At 41.2% G+C, this 24593-nt stretch overlaps 1 protein-coding gene and 1 long non-coding RNA gene across 2 annotated transcripts in view; both read right to left on the bottom strand.

Moving 5' to 3' along the window:
* Positions 1 to 24593, bottom strand: part of ebf2 (EBF transcription factor 2) — a 144901-nt gene that overhangs the window by 37063 nt on the left and 83245 nt on the right. The window lies entirely within an intron of this gene.
* Positions 544 to 12838, bottom strand: LOC117510565. Its single transcript, XR_004560751.1, has 3 exons — positions 12827 to 12838; positions 6253 to 6256; positions 544 to 789 (listed from the first exon to the last, which is right to left on the bottom strand). It is a non-coding gene; the product is annotated as an uncharacterized LOC117510565 (long non-coding RNA).

Genomic DNA, 24593 nt, shown 5'->3' on the forward strand with positions numbered 1-24593 from the left:
TTTAAACTTTTCACAAATGGCAGAAGGTTTCTGACGTGGTTTTATCAAACAGTGCATTTAAATTTCATATGTGGTTGTGGAAAATTTCTCCAACTTGGCATTAAATCCACTCATTCATATACACACCTCTCCCTCTCTACCTCCTCTCTGGGCTGCTCTGTCTTTCGATCGCTCCCCCTTTCAGTTTCTATCAATTTCGTCAATACACTGCCCAGCAGCCAGCCATCAACTGTGGATTAATAATGAGAATAGCCAAGACAATTTGAAACACTGACAGCACAGTGGATGATGTGATTACTCCTGCAACTCATAAAAACAATTCCTGAACTTGACTATTACCACCCACAACAGATACACAGACACATTTATTTTATTTTATTTATTTTGTTTTTTATGTTTTGCTCTGAGACCAGCTATGTTGTACAACTTAGAGACAGTGGTACTAAGAAAAAGACAGGAGGCAGAGATGGAGGTGGCAGAGCTGAAGATGTTGAGATTCTCTTTGGGAGTGATGAGAATGGACAAGATTAGGAATGAACATATCAGAGGGACAGCTCAGGTGGGACGGTTTGGAGACAAAGTCAGAGAGGCGAGACTGAGATGGTTTGGACATGTGCAGAGGAGGGACCCAGGGTATATAGGGAGAAGGATGCTGAGGATGGACCCACCAGGCAGGACAAGAAGAAGGAGGACAAAGAGGAAGTTTATAGATGTGCTGAGGGAGGACATGCAGGAGGTTGGTGTGACAGAGGAAGATACAGAGGACAGGGTGAGATGGAAACGATTGATCTACTGTGGTGACCCCTAACAGGAGCAGCCGAAAGAAGACAGACAGACAGAAGAAGAAGAAGCAGCAGCTTATCCCAGCAGCCATAGGGTGTGAGGCAGGGTACACCCTGGACAGGACTCCAGTCTGTCACACGGTCACATATAGACAAACAAACACATACACACCTGCAGTTATTTTCAAAAAAATTTAAACTCTGCTCAGTAGCAAGGTAGCTTTTTCAAGGCAGAAAGGCTTGAAAAAAATTAGGGTGTATCATAGTCAAATGTTCTATCAAACAACAAAGTTTGGTGATGATCAGATCCGGATTCCGGATCTGGTGATCCAGAATATGCAAAAATATAGGGAACATAGAAAATGTGTCAGTGTGAGGTGACAAATGAAGCTAGAGATGCACAACTAACACCAAATTGTAGCTGAATCTGTACTGATTCAGTAAGGTGTCATCAGATTTGATGTAGCTTCAAATGTTATGGAGCTAGATCCAGAAGAAAACCGAAACATTATACAATAATGTTTGAACTAATAAAGACATAAAAGTGATTCCAAGTTCTAGTGGTATGTTTTCATGGTCAAGGATGTCAAATATAAAGGAAAGAAAAGTGTATGTATCATAGTTTTGGTTGTAACACTGAATTGTTGAATAGATCACTGTGCCAAGGAGGGAATCTCTTTAGGGTCAGTGACCCTATGGCCTTGGCGGAGGTTTGCACTCTCTGAGTGCTTCTAGTTCATAATAAAATACTAGAAAAGTGCAAACCTCAGTCAAGACAGCACAACTCCTTTTAATTTAAATGAAGTTCCAAATCAAATTTCAAGCCTTAGTCCTCTCCACCACCCCCGGCCAAACATACATTTTTGTCTGACAGTTACGGCGCATTATTTGCATCTGGAGTGAGCACTCCCCTTGATCCTGATTGTTGGCCATTGTTCCTGACCCTTTTATACTGGTTACGGATTTGATTCTCATCACTCACGTATGCTCCTGATCTTTGATCATGATCGCTCATTTTTGTTCCTGATCATGGAACGTTTGTCACAATTGCTGATTTTTCATGCTGACCTAGGAGCCTAATCACTGAGATTTGATACTGACTGATGATTGCTTTGATTCCTCTCTATAGGTTATGTATGTGTTTGTCTGTCTGCCAGTTTGTCTGTCTGTCCGTTTTTGCTGGCTGACTTTGATCTGGGAAGGGATTAGCATTAAGAGGCAGATCCTAACATTTGCTCTTTCTCACTAAATAAATCACTGATCCTGAATAAAGAATTCAAGGAATCTGTTCAAGTTTAAAGATCAAAGGCAGGATAAGAATGACAGATCAAAGACCATGGACCCTATCTTTGCTTTATCATTGTTAGTTTTCACCCAACACAGCTATCATTTTCACATCCAGCACCCATGTTCTTTATATAGCAAGTCCACTAGCACTCATGTGTGCACCCATGGCGCCAATCTAAGGCGTTGTCAGGGACCGTGTCGGTTCAATCCCTACATGTGGCAGCAGAAAGACCAACATCAACCTGGAAATGTTCTACAGTTTATACAGCACACTGTTTACATAAATAGGTGAGTCCATGATGTGTGTGCATTCTGCTTATACACACACAGGAAATCTACAATGAAAATGAATTGAAAACAAATCCAAAAAAAGAAAAGAAAATATTGAAAATGAAGTAAAAGAAAAAATGAACAGAAAAATACAAATCTTTAAAAACTTTGTACCACATTTTTTTTTTTGTGTAGTTTTCTTTCACCCAAAACAGTGCTGGCCATGGGATGGTGCAGGTCTGGTGTTTGGGTGGTGGTGGTGGTGGTGGTGGGGGCATGTATTACTTTCTTTGCTAGGTATGTCACGTAGGACATCACTTGGCTGGAGAAGGAGGAGGTGTTGCAGTGCAGTAATGATTCACTTCAGGATGTATCCTGTGGATGACTGCACCTTCATCCACTGGGTGCAAAAGCCTTTCCTTGAAAATGTGTCATTGCTGAGTTCTCCATCGAAATAGCAATTCACCAGCTGCTTGTGCATTTGCCTCTTAAAGACAATGACAGTTTACAATTAAGCCTAGACCTCCTTCAGAGTTGTCTAGAGTGTTTCCTTGCAAGGTCTTTCAGTTTTTGAGAACTGCTTACTCCAGACAGATTTACCATCCAGTGCAACACAGATCACATTTCTCATTATGATAGTACGTGCACTCTAATTGGCTACTTTCCGGTCTGATATTTCCCATATCAGACCGTTACCATGACAAATTGTCCGGATCGCGTATCACATTTGCGGCTTTGTTTACAATTTTCACAGCTCAAAATAAAACAAAACATAAAGCAAACAAAGAAATTATGAGCAAAGAAGAGGACCATTCTCCGAACGAATTTTATTACACTGATGAGTTTAAATTGAAGGAATTAATAGCAAACAAGCTCAGAGAGGACGTGCAAAGTGAAGAACAACAAGATGAAAACACAGCTCCGAACAGCCATATAATAAACAAATTATTAACCTGATATACGGGGATATCTGACCTATATGGGAATATCAGACCTCGGTCTTTTTGTAGGGATTGAGCACAGCGACCTCAATCTGATACTTTCCCATACAGATCTCGCACTCGGTTAATAATTCTTTAATATTTGATGTAAATCAGGGATGTACAATTTTTTGGCCCAAGAGCAATGCTTGGCCTGTGATTTATTTCTGCGCCAGCAGTTGTCTTCTGTGATAGTCCTTGTATTTCATTTTCTTTAGAACTCTTATTTGAATGAACACTGCCATCTAATGGCCTCAGGAAAAAACATCTAATTCTTCATAAGGCCTGTTTAGCCAATACGTCATTGAAAAAAAATGTTATGCAAGGTTTGTCTGCGCCATTTTGTGATGTGTCACTATTTGTTACTGTGCATTGCCATTTAAGCCATTTTTCAACATTAAGTGAAATTTTAATTTTTTGAAATTAAGGCAGACATCATAATTGTTTTTAACTTCATTTTCCAAAGAACTTTGTATGCACATTCTGCCAGGAAGATGTCTTTCCTTTGAAATATCTTATTTAAAAATAAGCATATGGATGTTTTATCATCATTGCAATCAGCACATTAATAAAATCCTGCAAAGAGATTACGTAGACCTTTATGTTATACTGAAATTTAGTTTTAGATTTCAAATGTTAATTTTGTAGAAAACATAATGTACTTATATGTAATATTAAAATTTATTTTTGGCATGTGGCCCTCAACCCAGGCTCATTTTTGTCCCTTCATTGGAAAGAATTTTGGACCCCCTGATGTAAAAGAAGTCTGAAGTGTATTCAGTGAACAGTTCATGTATCTATCCCATGACTTGTTTGAAGAAAACTATCAATTAAAAAAAAAAAATCCTCATGTTTAGTTTGTCTGATTAATTAGGTCATCTGAAAATGGAAAAAAAAAGTGTATAAAAATGGTTGTAATTCCTAAATGGTTAATATAATAGTTTTGTTGAACCCTCTGAATTAAAGCTGAAAGTCTACACTACACACACACACATCTTGAATGTGTAATTCAAGAATTCAACACTCTAATACGATGATGTACAAAGGCAAAATGAATGACTTATGAGCCTCATGCCATTTGCTCATTGTCCATTTAAAGATAATCTGATGAGCAGTCGTCACTCTTTCGACTGACTGACATGATAAACTGCAATGATGCAAAAGATAGTTAAACTACAGTCCTAATTGATCGGTTGTCTACATCCATTTGAGGCTTTGTACAGTTTTTGACGTTTCTTGACCTTGTTTGTTGACTTTGTCTCATCATTCCCTGCGTATGTGACACCAGATGCCACACACACACACACACACACACTGACACCCCCCACCACCACCCCCACCTTTGCCCCCTCCAAAAAACTCCCCCCCCAAAAAAACCATTGAGTCAACTTTTCGCCCCCCCCCCCCCCCCCCCCCCCAACCCCCAGTTCGGACGCACACAGCTGCAAATGCTGAAATTAAAGCGAGACATTGACGCATATATTAGCATGTATTAGCCGCTTCCCCCTGCCCACTTAACATGCAAATCTCCCAGCCCCATCGCCTCGCACCTTCTGCCACACATTCATTTGCTGAATTATAATTAGACTAATCTTGCATAATTAATAAGAAGTCGAGGACCCTCTGTTTTTTATCCCCTCCTTTATTGTGGTTGCAAAAGTTTAATATTGCTGTTGTTTGTTTTTGTTTTTGTAATGTAATACACCCACACAGCTCCCCGTCCACAGGGGGAGAGATAAGAAGAACTGAAGAAGGAGCTGGAGGTGGTCTACATGTTACACAAAAGAGCTACTTTCAAAAAATTTGGCTCCATATATTATGCTTATATTTCATCTGAGCCATGTACATTACAGAATATTCTGTCCCATAAAAATGATAAATTTGTTGGATTAAAACAGCAGTATCACAGTGCAAACTAGACACATAGAGCACAAACCTCCACCAACACCAGTTTCCAATTTCACAAATTTTTACCTTGGAAAAATTTTTCAAGGATAAAGTTCTGTAGACGTGGCTTTTCATAAGCCTAAATATAACACAAAATATAGCTCAGAAGGGCTTTTTCGATGTGAAAATCAAATATCCGCTAAATCCGCAGATGCGGATCACACTTAGCCCATTCATTGAGAGTCACAGTTTGCACCTTATTGTGACAAATGAGAGTGATTGAGGCACTTTTGATTGAGATAAAATGCCAAATGTACAACAAATGGACTTTTCAATATTAAATTCAGATGTCCACAAAATCCACAATCCAGATCAGATCCGCTGTTGCAGACTGAACAGTCCCCCCCCTAAAAATTGGTCTGCTCTGCCTCCACTGCACATGCATCATTTGTGACCACAGCAGCTCGTCTGAGACAGTCTCTTCACCCAAAGCGATCAAATAGATTAAGATGATGTTAACCATCAAATGACAAGATACAACCTCTTAAATCATTCTGAAGTCAGTTTTAAGCAGAAACAAGGCCATTTTAAGCAGAAATGAGGTGAGAATCTGTGACACTTTAAAATGCTGGGGGTGCAGTGAACGTAGCAGCTAGCAGCTCATGGTGCACACTGCTCAGCGTGCCGCTCTCGTTGGAGTGACATCTCTGCTATTTTGGCATTGTGGCATAACTTGCCAAACTACTTTTGCCTGACCCAGCACTGAATTTGCCGACATGAAAAGATGCTGCTGGATGAGTGTGAGTATTGACTTATGATCATTTAGGGGTAAAAACACATGAGATACACAAGTTCTTGTGCCAAATATGGGTTGCCGTGGATACTTCAGATTGGTCACTTTTGGTGAAGTGGCCAATCCGAAGGCGAGAATTCGTACATCTGCGACTGGCTGCCCGATGAAAACAAACTGGTTTTGTTTTGTCTCTAGCTTGCTTCTAACAGCCAGCTGACAGCTCTCACTGCCTAGAAGGACAAGATTTATACACCAAGCTGAGCTGAAATGAACCATTGTACATTAAATTGACTTTATTGACAAGTCTGACTAGTGCTGGGTATCGAGAACCTTTTCGGGTATCGTTAAGAAATGATTCGATCCACCGATATCAACAGTCTTTTTGCTTAATGATTCCCTTATCAGTCTTTCAGAGTTTTTGAGGGTGTTTGTCGGCAAAATTATCATTTCTCTACATTGATTACAGACCCTGCAGTGGCTTTGTAATCAACTGCATCTGCAGCGCGACTCCACTTTGAAGTGTGAACCAATGAAGCAATGCTTTGATCCACTGGCTCATTGGTTCTTTGATATGCTGCTCTTCAGAAGCAGCAAGTCCACTTCTTAACCCCTCTCAACGTAGCGGCTGCACTCTGCGTTGTGTTGTTATGACTCCGCCCATTCGCGCCCCTCGGGATGCGAACTCACGATCCTCGGCATGGGAGTTGGACCTCTAACCAGAAGGCTAAAACCCAGGGCTCTGGCCTTGTGACCAGAGAATCCTTTTGAGCTGTTGAGAGTGAGGTTTACTAACTACATCTGCACAGCGACACCTGCTGGCCTCCATTACATCAAAGCCATTAAAATATGTTAATCGTGAGTCACTTTTGTGTGGATTAAAGTCACTAACTGGGACTCTTGTCTTGCTGAACTCAAGAAACGAGAATCGTCCTCCGTTCCGTTGGCACAGCTCCAAATGCTGCGCGGATCTCTGTCGAGACAGAGTCCGGTTGGAAATAATAACTTCAAAACGAATTGCTGCTTTAAATAAAATGACAATTCCAAAAGCTGGAATACAGATAATAAACTGCAATCAACTAAAATGTTTTTTTACTCCCAAAATGAAATGTCCTGCATTCTTTATGAATTACATCCTGATGTGCAGCACAGCCAGCTGCAAGAGGTCAGCTCAGATGTATGGAAAGACATTCATGCCAATAATGTCTGAAAGGCGTCATAATTTCGGTCGGATCTGGGCTTTGATTCAGGTTTTCCTTCTTTCTTTTGTCCCCTTCACGTGCCCCAGCCTTGATTTACTAATTATTTTATTTTCATCATGTGGTTATTGTTGTGTGGGCCGCTGAAGAGGACGTACTGCTGGCCCACCACCACCAGATGGCGCCCTGCTTGGAGTGTGGGCTTCAAGCACGAGAGGGCGCCGGAGCCACTGGGAGTGACAGCTGTCACTCTTCATCAACACCAGCTGTCACCCAGCCAACTCATCACCATCTCCATAAAGGCCGGACTGCGACTCCACCTCCTCGCCGAGAAATCAACTACCAATCAGGTAATTTTCTCTGCTGAACAAAACATTGTGTAATAGTCTGAACTTCTTTTGCAGCCGTTATCCTGTGGTGTTTGCCTTATCTGTGGGATTGGCGTTTGGTGTGATCAGCGACGGCTTCGCTTCACACTCCAACCAGATAAGTGGTTAGACAGGAGCTGCACGAGTGTGTGATTGGAGGTGGAGGTGCTCCCTCCTAACTGAATACAGACTGTGGGATTACTGAGTGTGCGACCTCACACTCATCAGGACTGTCTCTGTTCTCTGCCAGCAGTACCGGATCTGACTGCTGAAGACAGTGGCCACCTGGGGCGCAGGGCTTGGCGGCTCCGGTGTTCTTCAGCTCCGTTGGCAGTGGAAGCTGTGTGGATCTGGCTCTTCTCTCGCCAGGCGTCTTCTATCGTCGAGCCTGCCCACACGTCACCTGGTGTATGATTGACAGTCACTATATTGTTATTGTCTGTACGTCGTTGTGTGATTCACAACATTAAATTGTTACTTTTGGCTTATCCATTTTCCGTTCATTTACGCCCCCTGTTGTGGGTCCGTGTCACGACACTTTCACAACAGTTATTCTCTGTTCTATTTTGATTTGTCACTTTGTTTCTTTGTTACTTTTGTTACTTTGGTCATGGTTTGGTTCTTGTTTTATTCAGTCAGTCTGTGTTGTCATTGTTTATCATTTGTTTTTTGTTGTTCCCATTGCTTATATGATCTTTTGTGCTTTAATATCAGGTTTTGTTTATCACTTAGTCTTAGTCTTATTTTCTGATCTGTTTAGTCATTTTTGTTTTCTTAGTCAGTTCCTGTTCAGTTTTGTCTTAGTGTTTATTTTGTTATCAGTTCTCATGTAGTTTCTTCAAGTTCTTATGTTCATGTCTGATTTTAGTTCCCGTTCATAGTTATATTCTGTCCTAGGTTTCTGTTCTGATCTCTGTTCTCAGTTTCTCCTTGAGCCCATCTTATTATGTTCACTCCATGCACTGCACCTGCCATTATGTCTTTGTCCCTCACTTATATCTGATTTAATTAAATTAAATTTAATTAGCTTATAATGCGCCAAATCACAGCAAAAGCCGTCTCAAGGCGCCTTACATAAAACAAGTCAACATAAAATTGAATAAATAATTAAAAATGAATAAAAAAATTAAAATGCATAAATAAAAACAGAAGTAAAAGAATACAACAAATAAAAATTGATCAACTGATTGTGTTGTCACTTCATACCACTTCACTCATGCTCTTGGCACCTGTTCACGTATCTTTGTCTTTTCTTCACTCCACCTTGTGTTGTCCTCCCTCACTGTCTTGTACCACATTTAATCTTCCTTCACTGGCCACACCCTTTTCTAGATTGTTCCTCACATGCACCTCATTAACACCAACTGTCCCTCGTTTCACACAAATTAGTCCACCACCATTTAAACCCTCACAGTCTCACAGTCCCTTACTAGTTTGTCATTGACTCCAGCACACATTTCAGCCTTCTTGTATTGGGTACTGATTTGTCTTGCCGTGTACCAGTATCTTGCTCTGTGTTTCTCGACCGCACCTTTTGCCTCAGCCCTGATGTCATTGTTTGCTCGTGCCTCCAACCCCTGCCTGGATTTGACTGTGTTTTTGCCAAACCCTGTCTGTACCTCTGCTCTGCTGCCTGACAACCTGTGTACCGAATCCCAGCCTGGAATAAACACAACAGCTACTTTTACTCCAAAGTCTGGTCTGGGAGTTTGTACTATGGGTCCACCCTCTCCAGGTGCCGGGCTCCCGCCCGCCCTGACAAAAGGAAATGCTTTTGACAGTAACTACAGATTTTGTTTATTTCTATTTATGTCCAGAGATCAAGGATCCACCATGTAGAGTTTTTTATGTCCAGAGTTTAAGGATCCAGTGACCAATTTCATATTTATTTACTTTAAGACTCAATAAAATGTTGCTGACATAGAAAACCTGCAAGGCCTACTTTTAGTACACAGAAAATTTACAAGAGGTATCGATAAGGGAATCGATAAGGAATTGGATCGATAAGCGGAATCAATAATGGTATCGATAGCAATTAAATCTTATCAGTCCCCATCCCTAAGTCTGACCCCTTTGAAAAGTGACCAAATTACATGTATTTGTATTGAGCTCAGCGATGTTTTCATCGACCAAAAATGGCCACAAGAAGGCGCTTGGTGTAAAATCTGCAGCAAACCATACTCCTGATGTTTTTGTTACCCATGAAAACACAATGGCATCGCAGGTCTGGGAACTACTTTTTCCACAGGAATTTATCAAGCACATCGGCCGTGGATGCGTACTAGCACAGAATATACAAAACTGCATAGTTGTTCGGCCAAAACGAGAGCAAACATTTTTAGCTTGCCATAATCTAAACTAGTGGTGCGTGTGAGCGTATGCTCGTCCTGCTGTGGCACTCTGATTGCTTTCTTCATCTTTTATGATGAAATAATGCTGAATTTATGTGGAAATGATTGTTGTACAAAAGCTTCAGATATCTGTTGCCGAGATAGATGTTGACTGGAGTGCAGTTTGAAGCAGAAACGAGGCGATAATCGGTGAACTAATGACGCATGTGCAGTGAAGGCAGGGCGGACCGATTTTTAGGGAGGCCTGTTCAGTGGGCCACACAGGATCAAATTTTTTTTCAGGTGCTAGTGGGTGCCAGTCTGCACCTCACTTTCAAATATGAGAGTGATCGGGGCATGTTTGATTAAGATATAATGTAAAATATACATTAAATGGGGTTTCAATGTTAAATTTAAATGGCCTCAAAATCTGTAATATGGATCAGATCCGGATCAAACTTTGTCAGGTGATAGTGAGTGCCAGTCTGCACCTCACTTTCAAATATGAGAGTGATTGGAGTACGTTTCATTAAGATATATTGTAAAATATACAGTAGTGTTCAGAATAATAGTAGTGCTATGTGACTAAAAAGATTAATCCAGGTTTTGAGTATATTTGTTATTGTTACATGGGAAACAAGGTACCAGTAGATTCAGTAGATTCTCACAAATCCAACAAGACCAAGCATTCATGATATGCACACTCTTAAGGCTATGAAATTGGGCTATTAGTAAAAAAAAGTAGAAAAGGGTATGTTCACAATAATAGTAGCATCTGCTGTTGACGCTACAAACTCAAAACTATTATGTTCAAACTGCTTTTTTAGCAATCCTAGTGAATCACTAAACTAGTATTTAGTTGTATAACCACAGTTTTTCATGATTTCTTCACATCTGCGAGGCATTAATTTTGTTGGTTTGGAACCAAGATTTTGCTCATTTACTAGTGTGCTTGGGGTCATTGTCTTGTTGAAACACCCATTTCAAGGGCATGTCCTCTTCAGCACAAGGCAACATGACCTCTTCAAGTATTTTGACATATCCAAACTGATCCATGATACCTGGTATGTGATATATAGGCCCAACACCATAGTAGGAGAAACATGCCCATATCATGATGCTTGCACCATCATGCTTCACTGTCTTCACTGTGAACTGTGGCTTGAATTCAGAGTTTGGGGGTCGTCTCACAAACTGTCTGTGGCCCTTGGACCCAAAAAGAACAATTCTACTCTCATCAGTCCACAAAATATTCCTCCATTTCTCTTTAGGCCAGTTGATGTGTTCTTTGGCAAATTGTAACCTCTTCTGCACGTCTTTTATTTAACAGAGGGACTTTCTGGTTATTCTTCTATCCATTTTGATGGTTGTTTTCCGTTTTCTTCCACGCGTCTGTTTTTTTTTTTTTTTTTTTTTTTTTTGTACATTTTAAAGCATTGGAGATCATTGTAGATGAACAGCCTATAATTTTTTGCACCTGCGTATAAGTTTTCCCCTCTCCAATCAACTTTTTAATCAAACTACACTGTTCTTTTGAACAATTTCTTGAACGTCCCATTTTCCTCAGGCTTTCAAAGAGAAAAGCATGTTCAACAGGTGCTGGCTTCATCCTTACATAGGGGACACCTGATTCACACCTGTTTGTTCCACAAAATTGACAAACTCACTGACTGAATGCCACACTACTATTATTGTGAACACCCCCTTTTCTACTTGTTTTTACTAATAGCCCAATTTCATAGCCTTAAGAGTGTGCATATCATGAATGCTTGGTCTTGTTGGATTTGTGAGAATCTACTGAATCTACTGGTACCTTGTTTCCCATGTAACAATAAGAAATATACTCAAAACCTGGATTAATGTTTTTAGTCACATAGCACTACTATTATTCTGAACACTACTGTACATTAAATGGGGTTTTCAATGTTAAATTTAAATGGCAAGAAAGTCTGTAATCTGGATCAGATCAGGATCAAACTTTGTCAGTCGATAAAGGATACCATCATACATAACACTCTCAAATATGAAATAATTTTTTTGACAGAATTATGAATTTTCGAATATTCATTCAGTGTTAAAGAAAGGGATTTTTCCAGTTTTCCAAGATTTTTCCTGACTTGATCCATGTCCTGGAACATTGAGTCAGTTGTTGTCTATCAGGATATGAATCTTCAGGAAAAATTTCATAATGATGGATGAAAAATTGTGGGCTCCAGGCTGTACAGAAACAGACAAACAAACAAACAAATGGGTGAAAACATAACTTCCACCGAGCTTTATTGGCGGAGGTAACAAAGCTAATGAGGAGCACATTTCAATTTTAAAATGCTCATACAGTACATCTCAGGAACATAGTTGAATGTTGAAAAACAACTTATGAGTAAATTTTAAAAATAGACATATTTCAAGTGAAATGAGATTGCTGATTCATGTGCCTTTAAAGCTACAGTATGTAAGATTTTGGGATGGCATACATAGAATTTATAATATCTGTTCTTCCGTGTATAATTACCAGCAACAATGAGTCAGTGTTTTCATAGGTTTAAAAGGAGCCCTTCATGTCTACATGGGAGCTGGCCCCCTCGCGGAGGCCGCCATATTGCACCGCCATGTTGATACAGTATCCCAAAAGGGACATACTTATTCTACGTTTTGCACTTTGCAGTGTGGCCTTAAGGCTGAAGAAAAACAAAGAGTAATCAGTGGTTTCTCCCCTATACATGCCCACTGGTTGCTAGTGCAGGCTAAGGCTAACAAGTTTGATAATGCTCATTTTTGTGAAATGGGGCCTCATAATTATAACATGAGAAGGCAAAGGAGCATGAATTCCCATTGCCATAGAAGTGAAAACATGAAGGGAAACAAAATTGTGAGTGGTGACAGCATACTGCAGTTTGCAACCTCTCCAGTAGATGCCATTAAATCCAGCACACTGCAGCTTTAAAAGCTGATACAATTAAAGCCTGTATAATCACGAGCTGTAACACACGGTGACATCTACCCTCCACTGACACACTTATAGCAGGAAAGACAAACAGAGTCGATTCTTAAACCCACAGGATCATTTTCCACACTGGCTCCACGGGGAATCTGTTTTCTCTTCTCTGTCTTCACTTCTCCATCTAAGTCAGCGCCTCCAATCCCTTTTGTCTGCATCTGCTCCACTTCCCAAGACTAAACACAGACCTCACAGCATGAGGGAGCTTTCCCAGTGGTGACAACTTGCTTAACTAAAACTAGTTCAGTATCCAGCAAGCAAGTGGCCACACCAACAACAACTGCAAAGAAGATGGTTTTGTTAATCAACCCGGTCTCACGGCAAGTCGTGATTCAGCAGCATGAAATATACATTAATCTATTGGTTCATGATACTGTGATGAAAAGCGCCTCATTTCCATCACGGAAGCACAAATTCATTCTAATTCATTCCGTGATGGGTGCAAGAAATTAAAAGTGAAGTGGCGGGGGGGGGGGGAGTTAAGGTTAGGGTTGGGGGTAGGAGTAGGGTTAGTAATAGTGAGTTTACAAAAAAACCCGTCACGAAAATTTGACTTATTTCGTCACAGGAGCATGGAAAAAAAAACAAACAAAACAAAAAAAAAACGTGAGACTGGGCTGTTCACTTCTCAGTGTGGAAATCCAGTTTCACATTTCTCACGTTAGGCATCTGTTACAAATAAGTGATAAACGATGCTTTACATGTGGAATTAATCATGGAAGCAAGCACATCAGCAACACAGGATCCCCAACAAAAAAATCATAGGCATTCATCAGCACTAATCACTGCTGACATAAACTGCCGTTTCACATAGACGTAAAACACATCACTCTCTGTGCTCATTGGACAAGAAGGCAGCAGCTTCCAATGCATGTGATGTAGTTTGGAAGTTATTTAACAAAGCATGGCTACTCTTCCTTACAAATGTGTGCAGATATTTTAATGGAAAATCTGATTTTGTTCAGAAGATATCCAGATCCCCTCCTGCTGTTAGTCAAACAAGAGAGGTAAAGAGATCAGAACAAAATGATATTTGTAGGCCACTTTCAAATTGCCACGGTATGCCTTCATATTGCGGTGTCATGTTTGAAAAAACAACATTTCTGTAAAAGTAATACCACCACTTTGCATGTCTGAACACACCTGTCAAAACCTTCACAGCACAAGTCAGAGTCAAAATACACATGATTTAAAGGGGTCAAATGATAAACTTTTCAGAAACCCAATATAAGTCACCTGGGTCCTGATTTATACAAGGTTGGTGTTTTAAAAAATGTTGCAAGCACCATAGCAAAAAAAAAAAAAAAAAAAAAAGAAACAAAAAAGGAGCACATTGAGGATTAAGTCTTTCAAATGTGCAAAACAGCATGTATTGCCTTCATAAATATGCAGGGTTTGTCCACCTGACTGCGCAAAGTTGTTGGAGGGAACCTGCAAATAAATGGAGTTTGCACACACAACACGATTTATCAAGTCTCAGGATGCACAGCACAGGAACATGCTCAGTTATGTGACAGAGCTCATGCATAACAAAGCACAAAGCGCATATTCCTGCAAGTGGCTGATTAAATTTCATTTTGCACTTGCATTTTGCACAAAATCTTCATTTACATACTACTGTCTATGTCATGTTATCAGGTGCGATAAACTGCATAATTTATTTTAGTAAGTCTATCTCCATCCCAGTGTGCAAAGTTTGGATTGCCCACACAATTTTGGACTTGTTATCGGGCTCTTATTGCATCACACCCACCAGTTATGGCTCTTGCTTCTCATGAAGAAGGCCACTAGTTCTATCCCACCCATGCCCCATTCTCCTTCTACATCTACAGTTGCATCAGGAATTCCAGTTGGCATGAAAATTGTGTGAAATCAACATGCAGCTCTAGGGATGGGTATTGAGAACCGGTTCCTTTCGGGTATTGTTAAGAAATGATTCGATCCACCGACATCAATAAACTTTGTGCTTAACGATTCTGTTATTGGTCCTTCAGAGTGGCCATTGTTTTGGGGGGTGTTTGTCAGTTAAATGATCATTTCTCTACATTGATTACAGACTCTGTAGCGGGTCCGTAATCAACTTTTCTGCAGCTTTTTCTGCAGCTTTTCTGAACCTTGAACCAATCGAAGCAGTGGTTCGCAGATTGAAGCAATGCTTCGATCTATTGCTTCGTTTATTCTTTCTTTCTTTCGCTTAATTTTCCCCCGCTAAAACCCTAAAGAGCATACATGTGTGAGTATTATTTACCTTTTCTATGTTAAACCGACCTGTTATGGTCTTCTGAAACAGTTGATAGATGTATTTTATAACTTAAAAGCGGGAGTGATGCTAACGCGTTAGCATGTCTATGGCATTTTCAATGTTAAAAGTTAGCATTAAGCAGTTGCAGCTGTCATCAAGTTCGGGTGCATTTGTTTTCAAATTGTAATATTTCTTAAATTTATTTTGATTTATATATTAATAATCTAATGATTATTATATACAATTTTAGAGAAAGAGACAAAAAGAACCTGAATAGAAACACAACAGAAAATATAAAACCAACTAACAATGAACATAAATAAATAAATAAATACATACATACAGAAATAAATAAGTGTTTCCTGTGAACACCTAGTGACTCTCACACCTCCATTTCATCCCTGTCCTATTTAAGTTTAATGACAGTTTGTTTCGGTCAAACCATATTTTCAGTTTGTTAATTTATTCAGTGATTTCCTCCAGAACTATCTGCCAAACTAGAAAACTGCTGCATCCTAGTAAGAGCAGAATACTACTGGAATGAATTTGAATAAGGAAAGTTGTATTTTTTTTTCTCACCTAAATGGATTCAGCACTCACTCCAGTTTATTGTCTGGAATAGTCCCAGATTGCATTTCAGAGCTTCTAGAATTGAAACATTTTCGTGCAGGTGGTGTTGGGAGGTAATTTTGGGTTTCAGCTTTTTTTTGTTTTTCACCACTTTCATCCCTGAATATGAGTTGTGATTCACTTTTGTGCGGATTAAAGTTACTAACTGGGACTCCTGTCTTGTTGCGAGAAAGAAACGAGAATCATCCTCCGTTCTGTTCACACAGCTCCAAACGCTGCGCGGCTCTCTGACAAGTCAAGATAGAACGATAGAATTCAGTCTGAATTAATAACTTCAAAGTGAAACACAGTTTTGTTTATTTTTATTTATGTCCAGAGATCAAGGATACAGTGACCAATTTCATATTTATTTACTTCAAGACTCAATGAAATACATAGAAAACCTGTAAAGCCAACTTTTAGTACAAAATTCACGAGGTATCGATAAGGGAATCGATAAGGAGTCGGATCGATAAGCAGAATCGATAATGGCATCGATATCAATAAAATCTTATCAATACCCATCCCTATGCAGCTCTATGTCAGATTTGCTGTGGTGACCCCAACCCCAGCACTTTCCAGGAATGAAGCACAGCAGTCAAATCTTTCGCAACTCAAGTCAAAGTCAAAATTTGTATAGCTTAAATGGGTCATATTATAAACTTTTCAGCACAAGTTATCTGTTTTTTTTATTAAATCAAATTAAAATTTGTAGCAAAATCCATTACAACCACGCACTATGGTAATGCAAGTGGTCAGAATGCTTGCTTAGCTCAACAGTTCATGTCTATCCCAAAGGCCAAGTGGGCATGCCACAGAGTGTCAATATGAACATCTGTGACATATGTTATGGAAATAAAAAATGGGCTATTTCAGGCCTAAATATTACTTAAAGTAGGCCCACACACAGAATTGTGGGATTTTAAGGATGCCTGATCTGAAACATGACCCCAACCATATTTAGCTGTAAAACTCCATAATGCACTATTGAACCTCTTTAATCCAACCTTACACCTCTGATTGTTTTCATACATTCCCTGCACTCCATTGCTTGTGTGTCTGAAGAAACATGAATTGTGCCATAGTGAATGAATTAATGAATGACAGTTCTTTTTGTATATTGTTTATTTCATCTTTGTTATTTTTAGTATGACCTAAGCAGTTGGTCACCCCACTGAGTCTGGTCTGCTTGAGGTTTCTTCCTCAAAAATGCCCGAGGGACATTTTCCTTACCACTGTTGCTTGATGAACTGGGTTGGTAAGGTTAGTCCACAGCCTTGTGAAGCACATTGGGGCGACACATGTTGTGTTTGGTCCGTATACACTCACCAGCCACTTTATTAGGTACACTTGTTCAATTGCTTGTTAACACAAATAGCTAATCAGTCAATCACATGGCAGCAACTCAGTGCAGTTAGGCATCTAGATGCAGTGAAGATGACTTGCTGAAGTTCAAACAGAGCATCAGAATGGAGAAGAAAGGGGATTTTAGTGACTTTGAAAGTGGGACGGTTGTTGGTGCCAGATGGGCTGGTCTGAGTATTTCAGAAACTGCTGATCTACTGGGATTGTCATGAACAAACATCTCTATGGTTTACAGAGAATGGTCCAAAAAAGAGAAGATATCCAGTGAGCGACAGTTGTGTGGACAAAAATGCCTTGTTGATGTCAGAGGTCAAAGGAGAATGGGCACATTGGTTGAATGGGTGACTGCGTGATGCTGTCATGTCAGTATGGACCAACATCTCTGAGGACTGTTTCCAGCACATTGTCGCATCTATGCCACAAAGAATTAAGGCTGTTCTGAAGGCAAAAGGGGGTGTAACCTGGTACTAGCAAGGTGTACCTAATAAAGTGGCTGGTGAGTGTATAAATAAATTCAATTAAATTGAATGAATGTCTATGAATAGAACACATTTGTTTGCTTTATATGACACCTAAATAGATCCTAGTCATATGATATTTTACGTGTTTCTTTTTGGAGCAGGAAGTCAAAAGCAGTAGTTCATGTGAGCCGCTGACACACTGCTGAGCTCAGCAAAAGCTGGTGAGGACCAAAGTGGAGTCTGGGGAAGCACACGTCTGCTTTCCTCATATCTAGCAAAAAATCTCAATCGGTAATTTTCCCATTCTTCATCTGGTAGCACTTCTATGATGAATAAAAGTGTCCCCAAGAACACTGGGTAAGTTTTTAATTGGCTATAGAATACTGGATTTAGCCTTCTCATATCATAGACACATTTTTACAAGAAGGTAGTGGAGACGTTCAGTGGAGCGAAACGTATGGAACCAAACTGCACGTAAAATTATGTCAGCCATATAAAGGACAGCTTTTCTATACAATGGAACAAATAATCAATGACATACAATCCACCAACCAAATGACAAGACTCTAATTAGGTTTTATATAAACTTGAGGAAATGTTTTCAGACAAGGAAATAGCCCGTAGTTACTGCTGTAGATTACTGAAAAAGAACCATTCAACATGACAAGAGAAAGAAGAAAGGATGCAGGGAGACAGAGAGAAAGAAAGAGAATGTTGTTGCCCTGTGTTCAGAGCCATTGCTCATCAGACGTCCCCCCCCTGAAAAAACAAAACAGTGTCCTGACATAGTGGTGAAGGGAAGTTATGGGGAGGGCAGGGAGAGAAGGAAGAAAATTAGGAAACCAGATGTGAAGCATTAAAACATACTGACATGCTGAGGGCCTTCCTCTGCCACACTCTGAGAGCATTAACTCATACAGCAGGCCCAAACACACGCAGCATATTCATGCAGAAGTCACAAGTGTTACACATATGCATGTAAAATACACAATCACTGATTTGCAAGCAAAAGAATGAAGTGTGTGTCGCTAATCATTCCAAAGAGACATTTGCCAGCTTTTGAAAAAAAATGACTCCTCAAACACAAAAAGTACATGCTTGTAGGTGCAAGATGAATTTCACTGAAATACTTAAGTCATGGATAAAGTACATGCTGCAGCTCTGGTCTGGATACACCAGTGTTGACCTAAGAATGTTTCACAAATCTACACATGGGTCATCATGCATCAGTGTGTGGATATGCATCCAATTAGTACATGTACTCAAGACGAGGAAGGGATGGGGTGGGGGGAGGTGTTTTGTTTTCCTCCATGGGGAGAGCTGCAGTTGGGGGGGGGGGGGGGGGGGGGATAGTAATAAATACCCCTGGACCAGGGTCCCCTGGTAGACTGGAAGCTAGACTGGTCACTGGGGTTAACACCCGGGGCACATGACCTTTGACACTGCTAATGGGGCACAGAAAACCCTTCACGAACTGATACTGCCTCTGTCACATACCACCAGAGGACCTTTCACACCAGCCTCCCAGTCCACCCCCTTCTAAAATATACATGGACGTCTCTGGTATCGGCTTCACTGTTCACTATTTCTTGATGCAAAATTTGTTTTACATGTCATCAGTTAACCAGGTTACACATGGCAGCTGTCTTCAGTTGGGAAGACGCTGTTACAGCTGTTATAGATCAACACTTTAACCTGACGTTTAAAGATCTGTCAAGGGAATATATTTGTTATAGGTGTAGTGCGATATCTAACCGCACAAGATTAATAGAAGTTGGACTCTTTTATAAATTTGCCTGGTGGATTGTGGCCCTCTGGCCTCTTTGCCTCCCAGGCTGGTTTCACCCCTGCAACCTCAGCTCCAGCCCACCCCGCCTCAGAACCTGAGACCTGTGACAAAGCCAAACATTTAAACCACTAGCAGTGATTTATAGAGCTTGGACGCCCTGTAAAACCGTCAGTTTTGCCACCTCAAGAGTGACACAGGCCCGACCGTACTGTGAGGAAAAGAGGCTGGAAATGAGTGGAGTACTTGAAAAGACACACATCAAGCACTCAGGGGTTTAAACACGGTTTCTCCTGGGTGGTAAAGACATTATTTTAATGAAATAATGTTTCAAGGAGTGATATTGTACAAAATCTGTGTATACCTACCTTATTGTAATTAATAACAAGAGGGGCACAAGTACAGCAGCCTGTTCAAACCAGCACAGTCTCACACGATTAGATTCTGATACCGTCACAAAATGTAAAAGACTTTCGTGATGGGGTTATCTAACCCTAACAAAACCTATAAGCCAAATGCACGTCAGCAACCCAACCCCCACCCCCTGTGGTCTATTATTTCATGATACCATCAACAAATTCCTTTGTGATAGCATCACGGAGATCTGTTACATTTTGGAATAGCATCATGAAATAGCGTGAGATATGATTGGTCAAACATACACTCAACAAAAATATAAACGCAACACTTTTGGTTTTGCTCCCATTTTGTATGAGATGAACTCAAAGATCTAAAACTTTTTCCACATACACAATATCACCATTTCCCTCAAATATTGTTCACAAACCAGTCTAAATCTGTGATAGTGAGCACTTCTCCTTTGCTGAGATAATCCATCCCACCTCACAGGTGTGCCATATCAAGATGCTGATTAGACACCATGATTAGTGCACAGGTGTGCCTTAGACTGCCCACAATAAAAGGCCACTCTGAAAGGTGCAGTTTTATCACACAGCACAATGCCACAGATGTCGCAAGATTTGAGGGAGCGTGCAATTGGCATGCTGACAGCAGGAATGTCAACCAGAGCTGTTTGCTCGTGTATTGAATGTTCATTTCTCTACCATAAGCCGTCTCCAAAGGCGTTTCAGAGAATTTGGCAGTACATCCAACCAGCCTCACAACCGCAGACCACGTGTAACCACACCAGCCCAGGACCTCCACATCCAGCATGTTCACCTCCAAGATCGTCTGAGACCAGCCACTCGGACAGCTGCTGAAACAATCGGTTTGCATAACCAAAGAATTTCTGCACAAACTGTCAGAAACCGTCTCAGGGAAGCTCATCTGCATGCTCGTCGTCCTCATTGGGGTCTCGACCTGACTCCAGTTCGTCATCGTAACCGACTTGAGTGGGCAAATGCTCACATTCGCTGGCATTTGGCACGTTGGAGAGGTGTTCTCTTCACGGATGAATCCCGGTTCACACTGTTCAGGGCAGATGGCAGACAGCGTGTGTGGCGTCGTGTGGGTGAGCAGCTTTCTGATGTCAATGTTGTTGATCGAGTGGCTCATGGTGGCGGTGGGGTTATGGTATGGGCAGGCGTCTGTTATGGACGAAGAACACAGGTGCATTTTATTGATTGCATTTTGAATGCACAGAGATACCGTGACGAGATCCTGAGACCCATTGTTGTGCCAACATCCAAGAACATCACCTCATGATGCAGCAGGATAATGCACGGCCCCATGTTGCAAGGATCTGTACACAATTCTTGGAAGCTGAAAATGTCCCAGTTCTTGCATGGCCGGCATACTCACTGGACATGTCACCCATTGAGCATGTTTGGGATGCTCTGGACCGGCGTATACGACAGCGTGTACCAGTTCCTGCCAATATCCAGCAACTTCGCACAGCCATTGAAGTGGAGTGGACCAACATTCCACAGGCCACAATTGACAACCTGATCAACTCTATGCGAAGGAGATGTGTTGCACTGCATGAAGCAAATGGTGGTCACACCAGATACTGACTGGTATCCCCCCCAATAAAACAAAACTGCACCTTTCAGAGTGGCCTTTTATTGTGGACAGTCTAAAGCACACCTGTGCACTAATCATGGTGTCTAATCAGCATCTTGGTATGGCACACCTGTGAGGTGGGATGGATTATCTCAGCAAAGGAGAGGTGCTCACTATTACAGATTTAGTCTGGTTTGTGAACAATATTTGAGGGAAATGGTGATATTGTGTATGTGGAAAAAGTTTTAGATCTTTGAGTTCATCTTATACAAAATGGGAGCAAAACCAAAAGTGTTGCGTTTATATTTTTGTTGAGTGTATAAACTCCACCTAACCCACTCCAGATTAAAGCTGCAAGAGACCAAGTGGAAGGGAAGTAAGAGCAGGAGCATCGGCGGTGGGTTCAAGTTGTTGTACCATGGTGAGGACAGGAAGAGAAATGCTGTTGGGGTCATTTTAAAGGAAGAGTATGTTAAAAGTGTGTTGGAGGTTAAGCGAGTGTGTGACAGGGTGATGAGTGTGAAGTTGGAAATTGAAGGGGTGATGATGAATATCATCAGTGCATATGCCCCACGGGTAGCTTGTGAGATGAAGGAGAAAGAAGATTTCTGGACTGTGTTAGATGAGGTGGTGGAGAGTGTGCCCAAGCATGAAAGAGTGGTCATAGGAGCAGACTTCAATGGGCATGTTGGTGAAGGGAACAGGGGTGATGAGGAAGTAATGGGTAGATATGGTATCAAGGATAGGAATGGGGAAGGACAGGTGGTAGTTAATACTGCAAAAAGGATGGAAATGGCTGTGGTGAATACCTACTTTAAGAAAAGGGAGGAGCCCAGGGTAACATATAAGAGTGGAGGAAGGTGCACACAGGTGGACTACATTCTTTATAGGAGATGCAAGCTAAAAGAAATCAGAGACTGTAAGGTGGTAAGGTGGTGGCAGGAGAGAGCATCGTTAGACAGCACAGGATGGCTGTTTGTAGGATGACTTTAGAGGTAAAGAAGAAGAAGAGAGTGAGAGCTCAACAAAGGATCAGATGGTGGAAGCTGAAGGAGGAAGACTGTTGTGTGAAATTTAGCGAGCAGGTGAGAGAAGCACTGGGTGGAGGGGAAGCAATTTTGGACAACTGGAAAAGTACTGCAGATGTGGTGAAGGAGACAGCTAGGACAGTACTGGGTGTGACATCTGGACAGTGGAAGGAAGACAAGGAGACTTGGTGGTGGAATGAAGAGGTCCAGGAAAGCATAAGGAGAAAGAGGTTGGTGAAAAAGTTTTGGGATAGTCGGAGAGATGAAGAAAGTAGACAGGAGTACAAGGAGATGCGGCGTAAGGCAAAAGGAGAAGTGGCAAAAGCGAAGGAAAAGTCATATTGTACAGCTGTACAAGAAGTTGAATAGTAAGGAAGGAGAAAAGGACTTGTACTGATTGGCCAGACAAAGGGACAGAGCTGGAAAGGATGTGCAGTAGGTTAGGGTGGTAAAAGATGCACATGGTAATGTGCTGACAAGTGAGAAGTGTGTGCTGAGAAGGTGTAGGGAATATTTTGAAGAGCTGATGAGTGAAGAAAATGAGTGAGAGAAAAGGCTGGATGATATGGTGAGAGTAAGTCAGGAAGTACAAGAGATTAGTAAGGAAGAAGTGAGGGCTGCTATGAAGAGGATGAAGAGTGGAAAGGCAGTTGGTCCAGATGACATTCCAGTGGAGGCATGGAAATTTCTAGGAGAGATTGCAGTGGAGTTTCTAACCAGATTGTTTAATAAAATCTTGGAAAGGGAAAGGATGCCTGAGGAGTGGAGACGAAGTGTGCTGGTTCCTATTTTCAAGAACAAGGGTGATGTGCAGAGCTGCAGTAACTACAGAGGCATATAGTTGATCAGCCACAGCATGAAGTTATGGGAAAGAGTAGTAGAAGCTAGGCTTAGAAAACAGGTGAAGATCTGTGAGCAGCAATATGGTTTCATGCGGAGATAGAGCACTACAGATGCAATGTTTGCTCTGAGAATACTGTTGGAGAAGTACAGAGAAGGTCAGAAAGAGTTACATTGTGTGTTTGTGGACTTAGAAAAAGCTTATGACAGGGTGCCAAGAGAAGAGCTGTCGTATTGTATGAGGAAGTATGTGAGGGTAGTGCAGGACATGTACAAGAATAGCGTGACAGCAGTGAGATGCGCAGTAGGAATAAAAGACTCATTCAAGGTGGAGGTGGGATTACACCAAGGATCAGCTCTGAGTCCTTTCTTGTTTGCAGTGGTGATGGACAGGTTGATGGATGAGATCAGACAGGAGTCTCCATGGACTATGATGTTTGCAGATAACATTGTGATTTGTAGTGAGAGTAGAGAGCAAGTTGAGTCTAGTCTGGAGAGGTGGAGATATGCTCTGGAGAGCAGGGGAATGAAAGTCAGTAGGAGCAAGACAAAGTACATGTGTGTGAATGGGAGGGAGCTCAGTGGAATAGTGCAGTTACAAGGAGTAGAAGTGGTGAAAGTAGATGAGTTTAAATATTTGGGGTCAACTGTTCAAAGTAATGGAGTGTGGTAGAGAGGTGAAGAAGAGAGTGCAGGCAAAGTGGAGTGGGTGGAGAAATGTGGCAGGATTGATTTGTGACAGAAGAATATCAGCAAGAGTGAAGGGGAAAGTTTACAAGACAGTAGTGAGACCAGCTATGTTGTACGGTTTAGAGACGGTGGCACTAACAAAAAGACAGGAGGCAGAGCTGGAGGTGGCAGAGCTGAAGATGTTGAGATTCTCTTTGGGAGTGACAAGAATGGACAAGATTAGGAATGAACATATCAGAGAGACAGCTCAGGTGGGACGGTTTGGAGACAAGGTCAGAGAGGCGAGATTGAGATGGTTTGGACATGTGCAGAGGAGGGACCCAGGGTATACAGGGAAAAGGATGCTGAGGATGGAGCCACCAGGCAGGAGGAGAAGAGGGAGACCAAAGAGGAGGTTCATGGATGTGCTGAGTGAGGACATGCAGGTGGTTGGTGTGACAAAGGAAGATACAGAGGACAGGGTGAGATGGAAACGATTGATCTGCTGTGGCGACCCCTAACGGGAACAGCCGAAAGACAAAGAAGAAGAAGAATTATCATTTTTTATTACTTCTGTTTTTTTTTACTGACATTTCATGTACATAATCATATCTTGTAAAATTCCTGAACCAACAAATTTTATCCAGTTGTCTCCAAAAATGATTACTTTCTTCCTAGACCCATGCCCCACCTTTCCACCGAATTTCATTCAAATCAGTTGTTCAGTTTTTCCTGTAATC

The sequence above is a fragment of the Thalassophryne amazonica genome, chromosome 5 (assembly GCF_902500255.1).
Source record: "Thalassophryne amazonica chromosome 5, fThaAma1.1, whole genome shotgun sequence".
In the NCBI taxonomy this organism is placed as follows: Eukaryota; Metazoa; Chordata; class Actinopteri; order Batrachoidiformes; family Batrachoididae; genus Thalassophryne; species Thalassophryne amazonica.